This window comes from Bombus terrestris, chromosome 15 (genome assembly GCF_910591885.1).
Source record: "Bombus terrestris chromosome 15, iyBomTerr1.2, whole genome shotgun sequence".
NCBI lineage: Eukaryota > Metazoa > Arthropoda > Insecta > Hymenoptera > Apidae > Bombus > Bombus terrestris.
Window position 1 is genome coordinate 2,591,165 of NC_063283.1, and position 22,200 is coordinate 2,613,364.

Below are 22,200 nucleotides of genomic sequence, written 5' to 3' on the forward strand. Positions count from 1 at the left end.
TACCGATTATGATTCAGATTCGTAAAATTACACCGTTTTCCTCATTTTTCTCTTCGAACTTTCTCTCGATCGTAACTGTAGTTCCGTGCATAGTTCGGACGCACTGTAAAAGCTGTACACGCACGTCCATAAATATGCACAGCGCTCCATGGAAAAACGCGATTTCGATTAAATGCGGATTCTTTCCGACGTTTATTTCGAACCGATTTATTTATACGTATCTGTAGCAGCGTAAGCGCTGTATACACGTGGAATAAATAACAGCGTAACCAATCTATATACAGTGTGGTCTAAACATCAATCTCCACTTTACATAATCGGACGAAAAAATTAATCAGCTTTCGACCGACTGGAAATTGCAGTACGTACGATGGAATCTCGGTCAATTTCCAAGCAAAAGCTAAGATCTTCGAGTTTGACAGGTTCTGCATCGTCTCTTCGAATACTAGAGATTCGAGAAACGAAAACGACTTAAAAGAGGCTTTCTGCAGGAATTAATACATTTGAAATTCAATGAAAACTTCGAACAAGGGTCTGTAGTAAATTTTGGCCAATTAACGGTAAAGTATGGTTGTACAGTCCGTGTTGATCGTTTTAGTACGCACAGCTTGTAAATATTTCATCAGAAGATACGCGTTAGGTGTTTTAAATTTATGGAAGAGGGATCTAAAGCACAGTTTAGAAGTAGGAGTTTATTGTCTTCCTTAATTACTTTGCTACATTGTAATAGATACTGACATAAAATAAATCACTACGGCCTTTGGCTGTTTGTTGGTTGTTCCAAGGGAATAAGGGTCCAAGCCACGGCAGAAATTCATCGCAGTACACCGAATACAAGGTAATTTAAAAACAGCTTTTCCGAAAATGCGTTTCAGGCACTTATTCCAAATATTCGCTAAATTCTATCAAAAAAAGACAAATTCAATTTCTAAAGGTTAATTATTTACTTACGAAGAGAAACGACAGGTTGTTGCGTAGTTTGCATTAGGATCGGTAAATAATAAGACGGAGAAACTTTTAGAAAATTGAATAGCATTTGCTCCGAATACGGCGACATCGATCGATACCGATTCTCCGCGAGTTATGTACTTTACGATCTCGTTATCTATATCTTGCCTCAGCCTATATGTACTTTGCCAGTCCGATCACAGGCCATTGCATTCCATTGGAGTTTGGTTATTCGAGGCAATCCAACAACCGTTCCAATAAACGATCACCGCTGAAAAAGCAGCACCCATGCGACGCGACACGAATGTTTTTTCAGGCAAGATTTCGACTCGATACAGCGTCTGTTTGCCGATCGATGTTCGTTACCGAATCGAAAGAATACAGGCGCTCAGTCCGTAACAGAAGCATGGCACGTCGCGTCTCCGCCTGTTCGATCGGCGCGTCCCTTTTCACGATCGTCACGGTCGATTTTCTGCGGGTGAGATCGTTCGATTCCGCGCAATTGAAGAATTCGTTTACGTTTGAGAAACGATGAATTACAGCAGTCGATCGATCCTCGAGTTTCCGCGGCTTAAGCCAACATCGTTCCTCGTTAAAACAATACCGCCTCGTTGAGATCGCAGGTCGGATGACGCGCGTTACGACGAGCACAACACATTTGCTTCGCACAGATTGCGCTCTTATCGTTTAGATTTCACCGTTATCTCGATCGATCGATCGCACTCGTTCCACGTCCTTCTTGCGAGCGAGTCGACGAAGCGATCGCGTATTTTCCAGCGGTGAAATAGTTTCGAATTCCGCTCGGACCTTGGACCAGCCGCGCGAGGACCGGCCTGCTGTCTCGGACGAGAGGCTGGACCGAAAAAGGAGAAGAGAGATTTTGTTCGAATGGTCGATTGGAGTCGAAACGACGCTGAAACGGCGAGGAACGAAACACGTGACGAAGGTACTGGTTTTCTTTGTTCGTTCGAACGGAGTACGACGAGGCGCATTCGAGAATCCGTATGCATAGTACTGGAGAGAGGCGGGCGAAGGAACTCGTACAAGAGCTTAACGATCGTACGCGTGACAAGACCGACAAGAATGTCGGTGACGTCATCGGCTCGCCGCAGGTAAGTAACGCGTGTGAGTCAGCTCCGAAGCTAAGTTCCACGAACCGACCTATTACGCATCCATTCCGTTCGGCCGTTCGTTGATACGTTTCGTTATCAAGGCAAACGTGGCTATCTCTCACGAGTGCACGCACACGCTGATGCGTGCGTGGTTGAGTAAAGCCTCGTTGAGTAATCTATTAATAAATACGTGGGATTCGAACGAACCAACTGCCATGAACATAACGTCGAACAGATAAGTGAAAAGACGGGTACACCATTATCGGTCAGAAACGGCAGGGCTTCGAACGAAATGGCACGTCTGCCATTCTCCGCGCCGATATCGAGGATTCACCCGGGAAAATTCGATCGAATTTCATTATTATCATTTAATAGCGCATAGTATTACACGATACAGTGCAGTACCCGCTTAGCCGCAGCTGGGTTGTTATCTTCGCAACTATCCGGGTAGGTGGCTTCTTGGAATCGTCAATTGCCTCTCCTTCCTCATTCGTCGCTCGTCTCTCAATGAATTTCGGATCAGAATGGAGAACATTGAGCGTGAATGAGTTACGGAGAATACCGGTGGCCTTCATTTTAAAAACCTCTTTTCCTCTCCTTGTATTCATCCTTCCAAACCTCCTCTTTTAAATATTTCTCGCGTCGTTAAAATCGAACAAGATATTTAGACGTCTCGCTTCTATTTTAGTCTCCACTTTGTATTATTATAGTATTCAATGGTACGCTGCTTATCTTCGATAGAAGAAGCAAGGAGATAATAAAACGTTAAGCAGAGAGGACCCAAGTTTCTTTCTAGAATCAAACGAAATGTACTACCGCTGTGCGTACTATTCTTCGACTGCCAATTGCTAATTACCAATTATGCAAAGCATCTCGCGTACGGAAACAAACTCGCGCGATTTTTATCCTACGTTTGTATCGTACGTTTCCGTGTACACACCTCGAATTACGATTCTCGTACTCCGCTGTACGATAAAAAGATAAACTGTCGAACGTACTCGGGTATTTCGAGGAAGGCGAACTTTCATCGATGATAACTCGACCAACGCGATTCTTGGAAAGGCTGAGCGTCGGTAAAGCGTATCGAAACGATGCGATGGCAAAAGAAACACATACACCGTAGTGATAACGTTCGAGAGAACATCTGCCGGATGGGTTAGCATCCGCCAACGAATCACCGCGAATCTAACGGAACTACCTTGGCTTTTCTCGCTGTACCTTGCTCGCTAATACACGTCGAGGTGTACGCTAGCTGAAACCGCTGCCACGAGTATCGATTTACCATTAACATCTCGAGCGAAGGCTCGCTGCATTTAGTTTACTGCAACAACACGGACATCTGGTTCCTTCCTTCTCAACGATAATTTCCCATTATTTTAGGAACGTCTAAAAATAATCCGGCGCGACGTCGTCTCTTCTTTTTCCTTCTTCTCGTCGCCCTAAATACCTTTCAAAGATTAAATCCTCCTATCGTGCGTGCGTGTTCTTTCGTAGATGCAGGAAGGGCGCCGGCTAAACGCCTTATCGACGGAGGTTCACATCTTGAAATTGTCGGCTGTTATCTCGTCCAAGTTGGTTTTTTAAACGTCGTAGGAGAGCAAGGAGCCGGGAACGAGAAACGCGCCATTCGGAAGCTTCATCGGTCGACTTGGTAAATCGGAGAACGCGGAGAAACGACCATGCTACCAGCTATGGCTTTTTCGAAATTCATCTTGGTATTTATCGTCGTTTGCGACATCCTTTCAAATATAGACGAAATTACGCAAGTAGGCGATCCGTTTGATAATGAAATCAAATGCAGTTGATGGCTTCCGAGAGGTCAACGATCTGCCGCATTTTAACGCGGAGGTCTTTTTAACTTTGACGCGTAAACCGATCTTCTTCTCAATGTACCGTCGTATTTGCAAAAATCACGCATTCGGAAGCTAGACTCGCTGTGTTTTCCATTTTTAGCCGAGTTTCTCGTTCGCAACTGGAAATAGCTAGCTTCGTGCATCGAGCTGTCAAGTACATAACTGGACCAACCCAGAAAGAGGGAGAGAGAGAGAAATGCGATTTGAGCGTAGAAAAACGTGTTAAAAAGTGTGAGACAAAATACTGAATTCTCGCGGGACGGTTCGTTAGAGGTGCGAGCCACGTCTACGTTCTAAACACGCGGTACGTGTTAGCACGTACGGACGGAAACATTTGGAGAAACGAAACACGACGATACCGGTGCGAGTTTGTACGCCTTTGCTTGCAAAGAAACAACCGTTCCAGAACTGAGAACGACGAAAAAAGGCGCCGATATTATGGCCAAATATGTATTTCTTTTTCAGCAAGGCGTTTTCATTTGTCCTTCGACTCTGCGCGCGTAAACTCGCTCGATAATTTCCCAGTTTATTCCGAGTCGAACAACGTTATTCGCTGTTGCAAACTTCGACCGGAGGTCCTCTTATCGGTGACATCAAAATATGATCGATTATTTGTTCGACGTGCGTCATTTGCGGGCCAATGTGAACTGATCGCGTAAATAGAGAAGGAACTATATTTCGATACGCGTATCGATAAGATATCATTGATACGATAGTACACAGCGGTATAAATTATAATTTACATTTGATTAATTGACGCAAATTTGTACGTTCTTATTGAAACTCTTTATTTCATCGTATTTTCGTTTCAAGCGGCGTGTTTCGACTATGGTCTTGGCTTTCTCTTTGAAGGGATCTTCCCTCGCTTTCGAAAAATTCTTTCAGATAAAAAAGCAACATTAATTGGCTAATAATGAGCCGCCTGTGATAAGTTCGTATAAAGGTAAACGAATGTCGACTAAGTTTAATCCATTGCGTTCTAGTGCAACTGGAAAACTGAATTTCGCTACTTTTGTTTCTTTAATTCTCGCAGTACAGAGCGTGGAATCTGGCGACTGGTTTAATTAGAGACCCACGGCACAAAATAGATATCACGTTCTTTGTGTATCCGCTATACATGTATTACATTATGTTAATAATAGAAAGAAATACATAAATAAAACAAATGCAATGAAAGAAGCATTCGTCTACAGTATCGTTCGTTTCAAATTTCCTTTTGCGTTATCTAATGTTTGAATGGTGACACTATTTATATCGATCATAGAGCTTCTATTAGCGTACAGTGCTACGAGCATTACCGTAATCTATAAGAAATTAAATTGGAAAATAGGGCTGCAAATCGCAAAAGAACGCCACTCGAAACAAATAAACCAATAAATAAAATAAAATAAACCGAAAGAATGCTGTTTCGTGTTATATTCGTATTTGTTTCGTTGTGTCTATTATATAAAACTGTTTATTTATGTGGAAAGTGCGCATATCGCAAATATGAATGAAAATAGAATCGAATGCAAACAGAATTTCGTTTCTCGCGTTACGCGTATGCTTCTTTTTCAAAGAAGTAAAGCGATACTGCTTGAAACAGTGCAGTTTTAACAGGTTTCAAATAACCCTATCGTAGAAACACGAAGCTCGAAGACTCTTATCGGTATTGTCGCGTGAGAGCAAATTGAAGTAGCTCGGACTCGAAAGAAATTTAGTGCCACCATTGTTAGCGGAGACGACAACAAAAGAGGCGGGAAGAACCGTAAAACCAGGAAATTTACGTTCGATCGAGGGGAACAAACGGTTGTGATTCTTGAAAAAACGTTCCCAACACCTGTTAACGGTCGTCATGACGAACAGTTGTAGCGATACGATATCAAGGGAAATTTGACGATTTCAACAGCTTGCTGTTTTCTTCGTTGCCTTTATCCTTCGCTGCTATTGCAACACGGCGACGAAAGCGAGTTAACGCAATCTGTGACTAAGAGACGAACTATCGACGTTGTTCGATATATTGGGTTGGCAACTAAGTGATCGCGCATTTTGTTATTAGATGTTAATGACAAAATGCGCAATCACTTAGTTTTTAGATTTATAATGATAGACAGGAAAATTGGAAAAACTTTCGTACGTCGCGCGTTCACTCGTTACGATCCTCTAAATTATCCCTTTAATCTGATAACGAAGCAAGATACAATTTTCTCGCGTCCTTTTCTTTCCTTTCAATTCCACGCAAAATAGAATGAATTTTTTTTTACGACTAGAAGAAGTAAAACACCGATTCTCTCTTTCTTCTTCGTGTTTACCTTCGCTTTCCTTTTCACTCCGAAGCATTAATATCATAATAACCGGACGTTTCGAACGTTTCATATCCAGGAATCTCGTAAATTTCATATCCGGAATTAACAAAACGTTATTGTTGTTACGCTTTAGCAGGAAAATTTAATATGCTTGGAAGCAAAGAGGCAAAACGTAAATACGTAATATCGTGCATTAACAATCAATAGCCGCTCGACGTTAGTGCCGCGTCCCTAATCGTTCGACTATTAATATTCGCTGTCTTCCATAAACGGACCCCCTTTTCTTGTCAGCGGTTTTTTCAGAGAAATCGTAGATACGCTCGTGAAATAACGTCCGATGACGCGTGCGATGGCGCCACAGCCACGCAGCCAGAGCAAGTAACGACGACGGCGATCTCAAACGCATCGATGAATCGCCTCTTGCCTTCCTGGATTAGTCATCGTGTAATCGAGAGGGCCTTTCATCGGGGACAGGAAATTCGTTCGCCTCGACTGTCAGAAGAAACGAGCTCGAAAAGCACGGCGCTCGCCTCGTCCACTTCCCCTCGCTGCCTTCGCCGCGTCTTACACAAACGTCTCTTCTCTTCTTCGGTGTAGAGTGTGTGTTGTGCCGTGAGTATCATGCTACAGCGCTTTAATCGCCTTTTCTTTCCTACCACTCGCTTTGAATAAACGAACGATGGGGGTAGAATAATAGTCTTGAAGATGTACGGGGAAAGCATGCGAGTCGAAGAAACGTTGCTAAGGCGCTGGGGCGATAGTGGTGGTACACTGTATCGAAGGAAACGCGCGAATCCATTACACTTTGACATTTCAAGAAATGTCTGTAGCGAGTAATCGATATAAAGATTCGTATGCAGTGGCAATGCGAACTTTATCTTTGTTACATATTTATGTATTTGCTTTATATACGTATTTATGCACTTGCAGTTCGCAGTCTTCGAAGGAGACGTTGTCAAGTTGTTGGCCAAACACTAACCTAAATTTGTCCACCGTTGTTTCGTATAAAATAATTATTGAAACTTCGTAATTCTTCAAATCATAGGATTGGCTTAATCAGTTAGGCAACTAATGGGACGATAGTTTGGAATTTTCAAAACTCGACTCGCGCCAACTAGAATTTTCAAGCTGTGGTATTTGTTGAAAATGACAACGTGAGTTCGTGCTCGCCATCTATGTGCAGATGCGTTAGTTACCAGAAATAGTAACTAGACGATAGTTCTAGATACAATCGATAGATTTAATCGATAGGTTTAAGATGTTCTTTTGTTTTTATCCCTAGTCTATGTAAGAATGTGCAATAAAGTTTTTCTTTATACAAAGCAAGAATAGCAACACACCCAAACCGGCTAGCTGCGGAAACGTTCAACACCTTAAACATGGACAGAAGGCTAAAAAGCAAGCACCCAGCAGACCTCACAAAGGATATAACCTAGCAAACGCGAGGATGGTACCCCGCTGGGGGTAGCCACCTACATGATAATATAACTACTAAGAAATTCGACCTAATGTCCAAAATGGACAAATTGTGAATATTAAGAAATAAAAAACAAAAGAAAAGTTCTTTTTTTGCTCAAAACGGTGTGATGGATTTATCCAGAGAATAAAATAATAGCCACTGCGATGCTACCTCTGAATAAAGAAATAACAGTATGCTTAAAAATTAATTCGCATTTAATTGCACGCTGCGATACACACGAATATTCTGATATATAAGCCGACACGTGTTATTAAAAACATAAACCATTCTCGGACAGTTATTGTTCAGAAGGAAAGTATATCGTGGCATATTGCGTTACACGGTAGAACCTGTACAAAGCTAGATTGAACGGTGTAATCAGGCAAAAGTAGTAGCTAAGAACCTGTACAAAATTATTAGCCCACGTAAAGCTCACGTAAAACCACGTACGAACGTCGTAACATTCTGCCAACAATTCGGCTAAAATCGAATATAAACACTAGCCCGAAGAAAAGGTCGCTGTCAGCTATTTCCATCTTATTGTACAAAAATACGAGACGCGAAAGTTGATCTACGACGGACGGTTTATTTCAATTCTCCGCGGTAACGAACGTATTTATTTTGCTGGCGCGCTAGATTTCCACTTGCTCGAGGGGAAAACGCCATTATCATAGGGTCACGGGATAGGAAAAGCAAGGCAAGAAACGTGTAAATGTCGATTCGTCAAACGTGAGAATAAAAGCAAAAGGGGAAACGAAGGGAAGAAAGAAGGAAGGAAGGAAGGAAGGTCGATATCGTCCATCCTTCTTTATCCTCCTCTCGCTCGTTTTCGCACGTATGAAACACAACGGATAAACGCGTGCATGAAGATCGCGCGTCCAAAGCGAGTCGCATTCTACGGTAACCGCATACCCTGCACAACCGGCTTTTTCATCATCGTCTCCTTCTTTTCTTCTCCTCCCTGCACGCGACACTTAGTCTCCGCGCGATACAAACGTGCGCTCTCGTACAGAACCGTACAATCCTCTCCACTGTTGCCAACACAGAGGCTTGGTCCGTTCTCGACGAACGTCTTTCGTCTTTCGAATAAGCATAGAAAGGTTTGTGAACGAAGCAGCCACTGATGCGAAACGCGTGAAAACGGAGCACCGGTGACGTCGAGCCGAGGCAAATCGAGACGGGGAATAAGTGGCGATTTCTATTTGTATAGAGGCACCGAGCGAACTCTGCAAGCGTACGAACGAAACGAAAGTAAAGGAAACTAAATAGGAAGCCAAGGCAATAGAGAGGAACGCAAAAACGGAAGTACAAAACGTAACCGTAGTATAAAGTTATTAAAGATTTATACAATTTAACCCGCCGCCGGCATTATGATTTTTCACTAACGCGGCCTGCATAACGGCTCTTTCATTCCATGGCCTGATTTCTTATTGTTCTGGCCTTTAAAACAATCTGAAGCAATTCCGTGCTTACAATCCCTAATTTACTATAGCAATGATACTTTAGCTAAATGTTTAAACGGAAAATGGGAATTTGTCTGAACGTGCACAGTCTCGTAGTAAGCAAATATTAAAAACGTAGGACTGCGACTATTCGCAAAAATATAAATCAATTTGTACAAAATCTACTTCTGTTTAATCATATCTTCGAGTGGATTATCTATTATTGGAATATGAGACACTATTTTGAAAGATAGAATCGTAGATAATTTAGAAGAATTAATTTGAAACGTCGTAGAGAGTAATTTATTAAAAATGTAAGAAAGTTGCCAGATATAGCGAATATTTACAGAGCAGGATTTTTGTAACAGCGTCACTTACCAAGAGTCTAGAACCTGGCAAATCGGCTTGCCGAAGGCACAAAGTGCTCCTTTTACCTTCGTAGTATTCAGAACAGAATTGAACCGAGTAAACAGTATTGGAGCAGACAAGCTTTGTAGGCGTTAGCTTTTTTTATCCGCGACAACCGCAGTGTCAGACACCTTCGTTTCGTTGAAATTAAACAATGAAAATTTCGCCCGGAACCCGGCGAGTCATTATGCCGGCGCAGGGTTAAATAATACAGCTGGTGTACGCGGGTATATACAGGTTGCGTCAAAAAGATTAGGTCAATCTTCAAGAGTAACTAACAGTCGTGCTCACGTGGAACGTGTATGCGAAGTAGCGAATTAATCGCGCGATACTCTTAACACCAGAACTACCGATAGTTAACACGAAGCTGTTTCTACCAAAACCAATCGAAATGACTGGTCTTTAAAAAATACGTAATAATAGAATATTTTTATATTTACTGATTTCTTACTTTCTTACACAAGGAATTCCATGTAGTAGATTTTTGGTATTATCAATCCAACTGGGATCCCTAAATGAGGGTTGACCTATTTATAAAATTCTAGAGCCAGTCATTTTGACTGCCGTGGTATTTCTAGTATTAGCATCTAGCGATGGATCCGGAATTTTCCTGAAAACTAATATCGTCGTATCGAATGATACGCAGTATAAATTTAAAAAACGTATGGCAAGTTGTACGAAACGAGGAAACTGGTTAATTGGGCTTCGATAAACAGATTGCAGCACCCTTTTACACTTTGACAAATGCCAGTCATCTCGACTGGTGTTGGTATAAGTAGCCTTGATACACAATTATTTTCAGTTTGAATACATAAAAAACAAGATAAAATTCATTACATCATTGCGGAAAAAAATATAACACGAAGTGGGAATTTTAAAATAAAATTGTGGTAGTTCTACTGTTAAAGGAGCTTGTGCCGATACCCTGGCAACAACGTCTACGTACCGGATGCTCGAAAAATCTGAATCGATCAGCCAATTCACAAGTAATATCGCTCGTATTCGTTGTATGGTATGTAGCTATATAGAATCGGTGAAATATTGACACGATCGTCTCACGCAAGCTCTATCGAATTGTTCGCGAAGAGTCTAGCTGGAAGAAGTAGCCCGATACCGGCGGCAACGTTGCCCGTTCACCGCGGCCGCGTTACCTTACATTTCCAGTTGCGTCGTTCTCTGTTCTTCGCCTTAGCAGAATACTACTACGCTACCCACTCTGTCTGCTCGCGTACTACGGCGAGCTCTACGTCACGAGCTGACCTTCCGCTTACTTTCGAACGTCGAGATCTTAGCAACGGTATCAAGAAATGGGAAATGCGACGAGGCAACAGCAGACAGATTTTTGTTCGAGCCCGCGGAGCAAAGAGCCTCGAAAGAAGAAAGAAAGGGAGGAGGAAAAAGAGTAGAAAAGTTGGGAACTGGCGAGAGGAAGACCGGTAAGAGTGTAAAGACGTGGGAATTCTGCAAGCCAAGCGATATTCATGGTTAGGCGTCGAGTAAGACGAGAGCTTCGAGTAGGCGTCATCGAATACTCCTACGACGGCGAATCGTTACGTTCTAACCGGGTGCAACGTTCTCGATGTTGAGTATCGGTCGCAAAGTTTCCTACCGATCTTACGTACGACATTTCGTTTCGTTTATCTCGCATGCGGGACAAAGTCCCGTCAAAGTACAATAAGATCACAAGTGGCTGGTCGGTGAGCCAATAGATCTCGAGTCAACAGTCTCATCGACATCGCTCGAGTATTCCAGCGTTTGCCGTAGAACACATTTTTACCAATATACCGTTGTATCTGCTGATTCTTGTCCTCATGAAACACGATTATCATAATTAGACTGCTGATTTTTATGCGATCTATGAATATTTTTCCATAATATATGTAAAACATCGAAATATAATACTCGTTGTGTATCATTTTTACTCGGCCAACGCCATACCCTTTAATTAGATTCCATCTTATAAATCTACATTCAGAGGACTATGGATACGCGCAAATATCCAGCCATGATTATTACTTAATTTATACCGACAACGTAGTGGAGACAGAATTTCCCATTTTTATTAATCCGGACAATTACCGTGCAGAAGTTTGGACCCGGGTAAAGTTTCCGCGACGCGGTGACCAGCGAACAGGACGCAGCCGCTATTTTTCATTTCCAGGCGTCGCAGTTCTAAAACCGATTAATCGTATTATAATCGAAAACCAAGGGGCAGAAGAAATTACCCGTTCGTTTGCCGCGGACCGCGAAATTACGAGATACAGGAGATCGCACGATATTAATAGGTGCACAAAGCACTCTCCAGCAAATCTGCGGCTGGTTTCGTTTAAAAAGTTTCTTTTCTCGTTGCAACTTTTTAATTTCTAGTTACCGAACTCTTGCTGGCTGGCTGTGCTCCGCGAGCCGGCAACTCGTTGCCACGAATAACTGCCGCACAGCTAATAAGCTACATAATAAGACGCTGGTAAACACGCGCGGGCGTCCGCCTTTTTGATCCAATAAATTACCGTCAACTGGAATTTGGTTTTCCTACTCATTAAACGCGAGATACGCGAAATACGTGGGTCATGTAATATATTCCGGGGAAACTAGCCTGATCCAGGCGCCAAGAGGTCAGCTAAGCACACCGAGTAATGGATCTACTAATTGTAAGGAGAGCCTGATGCACCGAGCTGGCGAGACACGACACGGAAAACGTTAGGCAGAATTACGATGCTTGACACGTTCGGTAGCCGTGTATTCCATCGTTGGTATGCGTTCAATTTCTAGCCTCTCTATTATTCGGTTGTTCCAAAACTTCCAACCATTTTTCACGTTTTTATATCCTGTATATGAGAAATTGTTCGTCCTATCGTACACCGTACGAAGACCAAAGGAAAAAAACAACCATAACTCCTTTTTTCTTTTTTTTTTTTTTATTTTTTAATTTCGATATTATCCGATAGAGGAGATTATTTTAAAACAAAGTTGTATAGTTGAGAAGAATGATTCTTAAGACCAATAGAAGTAGCAGGATAAATCTACGAAATTCGATAACAAGCCAATGGTACGATAGTGTGTGTGTGCGTGTGTAGATACGAAGAACGAAAATCAAATAAAACGATAGAAACCGGTGATGCCAGATTTCCTGACAACGCGTTGAATTTTCAAATCGTTTCTCTGTAAAACGCGAGAAACCTGATTTAATGCGATCTTCGTACGAAGATCCAGAAAAACGTGATACGTAAATACATTTCTGATTCGCTGATCTAACAATCTTAACATAAGCTATTAAAAAAAGGAAGGATACATCGTTGCTGAAGAAATTGGCCGATCGATAAACATCTCGTAGGACTCGTCAATATTTTTATTCGTTATTCTAATAGCTAACCGACGCGAAACTAAAAGGAAAACGACGTATAATTGGATAATCGCGTTATTTAAATGCACACGGAGATTTGATCGGTAAATCATTCTATAACAGAGTACACCTTAGACGTTGTATTTCCTAGAAATATCAGGTAGAACAATTTCAAACGATGCGAATTGTCGCGGTCTTTCTTTTAAACAGATTGCCAATTAATTCGGATCTTCGCAAAATGAACAGAATCAACGTAGAACTGGCGCTGTATAGCTTAAATCCGCATTGCTCAAAGGCCGGCTGTACTCCGTTGCTGGTACACGCGGTTGCTTTCAAGAAAGATTAAGAAAAAGGAGCGACGTTACGACAATGTAACCGCTTTTGAAGCGTAACTTGTTGCGGGGTAATTGCACGCAAGAGTAATAGCATCGCGTCAGAATAACGCGAGCATTTGCGAAATAGCAGCTTCGTGATCTTAGTCGAAACGAGCTAATCCCATTTACGTTCTCGCAGACGAATTTCTGGAACGCGCGTCCGGAATAAAAGAGACGCGCTACGAAAACGCCGAAGACGGGCTTCGCGTCATTGCCAAGTATTCGTTTTACGAGTTTCTACGACCGGTCCATCGTAACCTTTTCTTCGAACTCAATCGAACGGAAATTCCCTGCAGTACGAACCGACGTAAGACTCAACTTGGTCAGGATTTCCGCAGCTATTTCTTTCTTAAAATAATAATGTTACAGAAAGAGAGGTAAACGGTTGATCGCGGAACGATCGTAGATTTAAAGAACTTGGCTCTAATTAGACGTGAATTTTTGTCTTCTGATTTCGGGTTACAGAATCGATTATCGAACAACCTGGATTTAACGCTAGAACTACCGATAATTAACACGAAGCTATTTCTGCGAAAACCGGTCGAAATGACTGGTCTTTTAAAAAAATACGTAATAATAGAATACTTTTATACTTATCGATTTATTATTTTCTTACAGAAGCAATTCCATGTTATGTGGTAGATTTTTGGTATTATCAATCCATCTGGGATCCCTAAATGAGGGTTGGCACATTTATAAAATTGTAGAACCAGTCATTTTCACTGGTATTGGTATAAGTAGCCTTGATACAAAATTATTTTCAATTTGAATACATAAAGAACGAAATAAAATTCATTGTATTATTGTTTTAGTTATCGTTGCGAAAGTCATTACATCATTGCGGAACAAAAATATAACATGAAGTAGGAATTTTAAAATAAGATTGTAAAACCGGTCAATTTGACCGGTGTGATAGTTTTAGTGTTAAATAACGAGAATCATATTTTACGTGGATTTCTTTTTGAAATGTCGATTACCCGTTAGAATAATTGATAAAACTATCGACGTGCAACAAGTTCTACGAATTGATTATCGCTCGGTTTTGGGTAGTTGCCGATGAAACTTCGCCAAGGAAGAGACAATTTGTAGAGACGTTTACTCGAAGATTAGCCGGAAAGATGGATCGGTTAGAATATCCTCGATGACAATGGAAGCAGAATGTTTCTGTGGCGGCGAACAATCCAAGAGCGTAACGTTGGTTAAATACCAACAGCAAAATTGTATCATCTGGTTATCAAACGTTCAACGAACAAACATACGAGAAAGGCGAAGAAATTTCAATAAAGCAAACTGCGAACCATTTCCCGAGAATAACAGCAACGCGGACAGATGTTAAATCCGTTTTAAAGCAAACCGTTTGAGCGAGTTTTCCACTCAAACGTGTTCCTATTTCAGTGAAACTTACTCAACGTTTTATCGCTATCGTTGACAGTTATCTCGCGGCTCGACAACGATTATCCAACTAAATCTCGATATAATATCACGTATCGAAATTAATTACTCGCTACTTGCGACGTTAAACGCGTATTCTACGATTGCCCGGTTGAAAAGAAAAAGCAACGAAAAGAAATAATCTCTGATAGCCGCGCATCGATTGTGGCCGCAATCTCCTCTTTTCTCGTTGTTTCCTCTGGGGAAAAAGGAACGACGAGAAAAATCAAACGAACGAAGAATACTGTATGCTTTGACGAGGCAACGGCTCAGGACGATCGATCGTTAGACGGGAAATGGAAAATGGGAAACGGGACACGCGCTCCGAAAATCTACACGCGAATCACATCGCTTGCATGCGCGTGTCACGAATCACGCTCATCATAAACGACTGTCAGTCGACGCCGAGCGATTTTCAAATGCAAATGTATTTCGCTCGGAATGGACGTCATCGTCGCGTTCGAGCGGTCGTTTCTGACGGACGGCAGCCAGCCAGTACAGTTCTAAACATGATAGCCTCCACCTCTAAATCGAGCCAATTAGAACGGATTCGGCGATAATAATACGGGTGACATGAATTAATGCCGGCCGTGCATCGAAACAGCGTGATCTTCGCGCGTTTGCTCCTCTTCTTTACCATTTTTTCCGTCTTCCCTTTCTTCTGCCTCTTGTCCTCCTATCAAAGCCGACCGAAATAATCTAACGAGGAATCAACTATATCGATGGAACTCCATTTGTAGGAATGAAAATTTAGTTTGCGTCCAATTCGATGAATTGCTGCCAATTGAATCCGCTAATCTGAATGCGAATGGCTATTAAACATAGCGAAGCTAAATTCGTGGTACGAGCGAGACGAGCAGCGAATTAACTAAAATGTAGCGTAGCCGAAAATGAGACGAGAGTCTGGAACAATAAAATTGCGTTGAGTCGCTTCGTATTCGAGAAAATCGAGTTTGAGGAGTTGTCAAGTAAACGTGAATTTGCCCGATTCCACGGACTCCTGCTAATCGAATCGGCTAATCTGAATGTGAATTGCTATTATACGAGTACATCGCGGGCATAAATTCGCGGCATCGGCCAGGTCAGGACGATTCCATGACTCAAAATGGGACGGAGTAGCAAGAACAACGAAATTGCGTTAGAGGCTGCATATTCGAAAAAATCGAGATTGGAAAGCTAATCTAGACAGAAGCAGATAATCGAGAGGAGATTATTCCACGCGCGAAACCAAATTGGAAATGTAAAGTAAGAGTTGCAGGATCGTTTGCAGGGCGTGAGATTGAACCGCGTCTAATTAACGCTATTACTTTATTAATTTATAGCATGTTTGAAGGAATAATCGACTTGCAGTTGGTTTTACGTCGATTTTTGATTTACCCGAATTATTGGAAAACGAAGCTGCCTTCTTATCGCAACAACCCGTTCAATTTTTATTATACGAACTTCGAGTATACGAACTGTTTGCTCCCAATGGCTTTAGACAAATAAAGTTCCACCGTCCAAACGATATTACGCGAATTGGAATAAGAACATGTACGCGTTCGTCCTTTGGCTACGACCAGGTCAAGAGAACCAAAGTGGCGCAACGCGGCTCCCAAACGTGTGATTTTCTTCTACACTTCCAGATCAACGCTCGAACGATGGAGACATCCGAGAGAAAGTACGAAGAGTGACGAAGCGCGGCACGATGAAATAGAACGAAACTTTTTTTCCAGCAAGTATGTATGTATATAGTTGGAATTTAGATTACCGTTATTTCTCTTATTGTCTCTTTAATTCTTCGTACTTACGAGCATCGATTTATCGAGCAAGCGTAACTAGATAAACAACACCGATACCTTTTTACGCCATTTTTTTTTTTTTTTTAACGATGATAAGCTGAGATAGCGTTGGCAAGTATCGAGAAAGCTATACAACAGGGTGTCTCGTAACGTTACGGGCAATATTTCAAAGACCGATTCGGTATAGAAAAAGGATTCGCATTTGATTTTGTTTAGGGAATATAACAAAATTTTGCGTTCTGTTATTCCGTATCCGATTACCGATGTTTATGAACATTTCTCTTTTTATGACCATGGCTAAAATAAAAAAAGAAAAAGAATAGAATGTAGATAAAAATCGTTCGTCCCTTAAATCTAAATATTACGAGTATTTTATTCTTGACATTTCCTATATTCTTGCGTATTACCTACATTCCGTATAACCAAATTTTCCATAAATACGTAAACATTCACGCATCACTGTTTACACTCCAATCATTGTTGATTACTCTTTCCGATATCTGCTAATATTTCTGAAATTTGTTGAAATACTTGTTCGATTTTGTATCGGAGTATTTTAACATTTCCGATAGGAATTGCGTACACGTACACAATGCGGTTCAAAATATCCGCGGCAAATAAAAATCCAATAAATTGAAATTGAACGAGAGTTGGGCTCATACAGCTGAATCATATACTTATTACGATACAAAATCCGCTGCATATCATGAAACAAAGCGTATCGTGAAATTTTTCGTTCTTTTTTACATGTTGAATCGAGTCTTGGAAATGACATCGCATGTTACCAGACACCCTGTATATGACGTTTCCATTTTATCACGGATCACTATCGATATCTTTAGCTTATCACTATCGAGGGACTACTAACGATAGCCTGCAATCATTTTTCGCGACTGTATCATCGAACGATTGTAGATCGATCGTAGCGGTGACTAGGCTGCGATCAAGAAATTTTTCGATCGGAAATACGCGTCAAGAAATAGTCCCCTCGATCTCATCTTGCTTTTTATGCCCTCCATAGTCGCAAAATCGGTTTTACGTTGATTTCTAAGCCCCCAGAATAGAAATCTAGCCGTATAATACGCGCAACAATTAGACCCTTTATAAGCGAAAACATAGACGAGTCTTTGATCAAAATCTTTAAAAAAGTCTTTAAAAAATATTTATTTACAACTTATGTTACGGTAGCTATGTCTTCGGAGAGCAATTTCCGAAAAGTAGAGAATCTAGAGTTTTTACGAATACTACTATATATGCGTGTATATACTGTACATGAAGTATAGTATATATTGGACTATGCCGAACTTCCATATAACTTTTTCCTACGATATTTTATAAGCATATTTGATACAAACATTTTATACGCATATCTGGTTATATATTTTATAACCACGTAATTTATACGCAAATATGCTATTATATATACTGTAACAATATTTGGTGGATTGCAGAAACGAAAAATTTAATGTTTCGCGATTATATGAAACTGAAACTCTTGTTCTATGTACACAGCGAGGCAACGTATCTGTATCTTCATTTTCAAGAAAATGCAGTACGAACACGTTTAAGTAAGAATTGGTCTAGTACGCGTCTACGATCAACTTTTTGCCTTATCTTGATCGGAAACGAAGCATTTTTTGTGAACAAATTTTATCGTATATTTTCCACTTATCTCCGCGCGTACAATAATCTCCTTTAATACCTTATAATCTGATTCGTCGATGCGAAGGAATTGGAGATTCGTTAAAAAATTTAGGCGATCGCTAAAGCACGGTGGTTCCCTGTACAAGCTGCACACCTACGAGAAACGGCCGGCGACCCCGACGCACCGCTCTTTGTCCTCTCGATTCTCTCCTCTTTGCTTGCTGTCCTCGCTCCCTTTCTTTCCTTCCTTCCAACCGTGATCCTGCGTCTTTCTTCCTCCCCCCATTCCCCTCGTTTCTCTCTACATCTTTATTGTTCCTCGTGTACCATGGAACAGCCGGTCCTTTCTTCGCCGATCACGTTGCTCCTTGCAAGTTATTTCCTTTTACCCTCCATCCTTCGCCATTCATTTACCGTTCAAATATATTATTTTCAGTCAAAAACCTAACCTTCTTAATTTACAAACTAAAAATAAAATTGTCGTTTGGCGCTATTAATCCGCACAGGCGCGTCTTTACACTGCTGTTCGTGAACAATTTTTTCCCTGTTTATTAACTGTTTGCTTACTGTTCATCGGCAATTGACCATGTTGTACGTGTTCGTGAACATTGTTCAAATAGCTACGAACGCTATTATCTAGATATCTCTAGTGCTCACGGTAACATGTTGAGTCATTGAGCGTGGATGACTGTATGGTAGTGTCATAGCCTGGTTGATCCCGGAGACGAGTGACGCCACGTTGGCGTCATCTGCAGTCAACGTTTTAACAGTTAACACGTTACAGGCAGAGTAGTTGCTCGAGTAATTTCCATCAGTGACTGGTCCTTTCTTCGATAATCGGCAACAAATGATTTTTTTTTAGGACGCCAGTGTGAAGTCAGCGGTCACTTTAAAGTAGCGAGAGAAAGGAATCTCGGTCATACTGGATGACCAGTGACGAACTTCGGCTCTCCAACCAATGTGTCGAGGATGAACAAATCTCAGAAGATTCGAATCTAATCGACGGTAAACTGACTACTACCGAGAGTTACATTCGAATCGCGTGATTCTTTGCCTATTTACATTGCTAAATCTACTTTATCCCCCGATCATTCCCTTCCCTTCTTTGGCAGAGTTTCTTCAGAAAATCGCCAATTTTCTCAAGCTAAAATGCTTCTTATTCTCCTTCGTACAAACGTCACACGATGATTTTCAACGTAAAAGTACGAACACAGAGCGACGTACATATGCAAAACACAGGCGAACCCGTTTCATCAGTTAGATAGGCACGTAAAGGTCCGATAGTCGAAGGCGGGATTTTCATTACGTAATCTCAACCTAGTTTAAAAGCGCTTCTATGACAGAACAAAATAAGGAAACTACGTTCTTTAAAATACTCGTTTTTACGCAGACTTCCTTCGGGCGAACAGAGGCTCGAACAAAACGGAACTCGATAGAAGCTAGCGTAATTCTAAATGTAATATTTATGTACGTTTTCCAATTTAAATCCCGCGCCGTTTCGAAATCACCTCGATACAATCGCAATGAAAACGATACTAAGTCGGAATTGAAGCATCGTACGGACAAATCAATGAAAATAAATACGAAAATAAAAAGGGATCTATAAATAACGCTTAAGTCTTTTATTATGAAGAGAGTATACGTAATATGTAAGTATATTTATACATATAAGCTTTTAGAAATGTAGAACAATCATTTACTAAAAGCGCTCGAATAAATTCCATTATATTTCATTAATTAAGCAATTATACAGAAGGGGATCGATTATGAAAACAAATGACAAGTGCCGAGTGACAAGACAATCGATTGATGGAAAATTTAGGAACAGTCCCTCATAAGAAGGGTGGAAAAATAAGAATAGAAACTGAAATAAAGTTTCGTTTTCGTAAAGTTACGTTTTTTACTCTATTTAATATTGATTTTCATAAGATAGGCTAAAATAAATTGTCTGTCAGATAAAACACTGTTATTCGATTGTTCGAACGTAGCTCATATTTAGTTTGGATCGAAGTTCCAAATATATAAGTGTTTAGGTATTTTTTATTAGTAAACACTGCTACGATCTATGCATAAAAATAGTTGACATATTTCTAACAAAGTCACGTTCTACGAAACATAATATATTACACATCAATCAATTCGCTGTAATGAGTAGAAAAATCTTGGGAAAATAAACAATGAAAAATTCTAAAATTAACCAACACGTTCGTATCTAATTTCTATCTAATTTAATAGGAAAAACACTATCGATAATCAATTTTGAATTATTCGAAGTAATATTCGTATTAGATTTATTTTCAAATTCAAGCATTAAAGATATTAGAAAAAATCGACTCGTCGAAAATTATCTCGTTCTACCTTTGTTGGCCAGAAATTGATCTACGTCGACTAAACTCCATTTCCCTTGTTCATTTTTATTGGATATACAACTATTAGTGCGGTTCTTGATAATAACGAATGGAATCGATTATTAGATCAAATTACGTAGATATTTTAATGTGGAGTATACACAGAAAAAAACGTGACAAATCCTTTTAGAAATATGTGGATTATACATCTACAAAGTTTCATAATAAACCAGTGGCATAGTGTTACATCAATATTTTCGAAATGTTCGGCACAACGACGAAGATATATATTTAATACCAAAGTTGAATAAATGTAAAATTGAATGACACATATTGAATTTTAAACTGTAATTTATCATATTTTTCTCTTGCGATCTTCATATGATATTTCATTGGCTAGAATGCAATCGATACATATCTATCCGTCATCGTTGAAAAATACGGATATTTTTATAATAAATAACAATAATCTGTCGCAGAATAATTTTGACATATATTCGTAATATACGCATTAAAAGAATCGATTGCTATATAATATATATCGTTATAATTTATTGATATATAATGTATTATATTTTGTGAAAACGTGCCTTTTCTACAAGCCTAGTAAAGTGCTTTTAGTTCCCAGAGTAGCACAACGGAAACTTAAAGCTAAGAATAACAGGAAAAGTGAAAGCTGTACAGGATGGTAGAGCATCGGTGGTTGGTATCGTTGGTAGCGTCAACGGTGTCGGTAATTCACGAATCAGTTTTTGTCGTTTGACATTTTGCATAATCCGAATCGACTTGTTTACTTCGGTTCACGGTTCACGACGGTGTTTGAGAATCTCGAGCAACAAAGGCGGAAAAAATGGACTGGTAGGGAAACGAGAGAGGAAAAAAAAGAGAGAAGCCATACTGCGTGGCGCGCGCGACGACGTTGCTGTTACTGCTGCAGCTAAAGCTGCATTCTTTCGTGAGAAGGAAAAGAGCAGAAACGTTAGAGTGAGAAAGTGTGGGGGAGGAGAAGAAGAGGGTTGACAGACGGGGACAAGGAGATGGTGACGAGAAGAGAGGAGAGGAGAGAGATGGAAGGGGGAGAATAAGGAGGGAAAAATCCGAGGAATGTACCAAGAGAGCACTTTGAAATCGGTTGGCAGTGGTTTAAGATTACGCCGAGTAAGGTTCCTCGAAGGCCTCTCTCGAATCTCCTCCAACCGAATCCTTATGCGGCCAAGTCGGCGAAATGGAACGCGACCCTGATTGCCGCCGCGCAACCCGACATCTCACGTTCAAACGAATCTAGCATCGATTAAACTTAATAAAAAGCTAACGTGTTTCTCTCGACCTGGCGATCAGCTTCTTTCAATGGACCTCGACAAAAAGAATTTGCGTTCTATCTCATCTCCGCTTCCTCCCACTGCTACAATTAAATTCAATTATACCTCCCCACTCGTCTCATCGCTACATGCAATAACGTATCGACAGGAGATCGATTCGTCGAAAATCCTATTTCTTTGCTTATTGTGTTATTTCGATTTGTTAAACGATAGAGTTATAAATTTACAATCTTGCGATATGTGTGGATGTTGTTCATTGAAAAGAACGCAAGATAGTAAAAGGAAAAAAGAAGTTGAGGAAATATTGGAAGCTTCTCACGGGCAAAGGCGCACCCTTTCTATCAAAGTATCGCTACGAGTGTAACTTGGTTCCCTCAGTTTTCTCAGGGTACGCATTTCGTATCGGTCGACGCTATACCTTGCTACCCGATATCTCCAACCAAGAAAAACAGAACC

The 22,200-nt window shown here is 40.7% G+C and overlaps 1 protein-coding gene across 2 annotated transcripts in view; it reads right to left on the reverse strand.

Annotated features, from left to right (window-relative positions):
- The window catches only part of LOC100644697 (DE-cadherin), an 89,118-nt gene that overhangs the window by 65,827 nt on the left and 1,091 nt on the right, over positions 1-22,200 (reverse strand). The window lies entirely within an intron of this gene.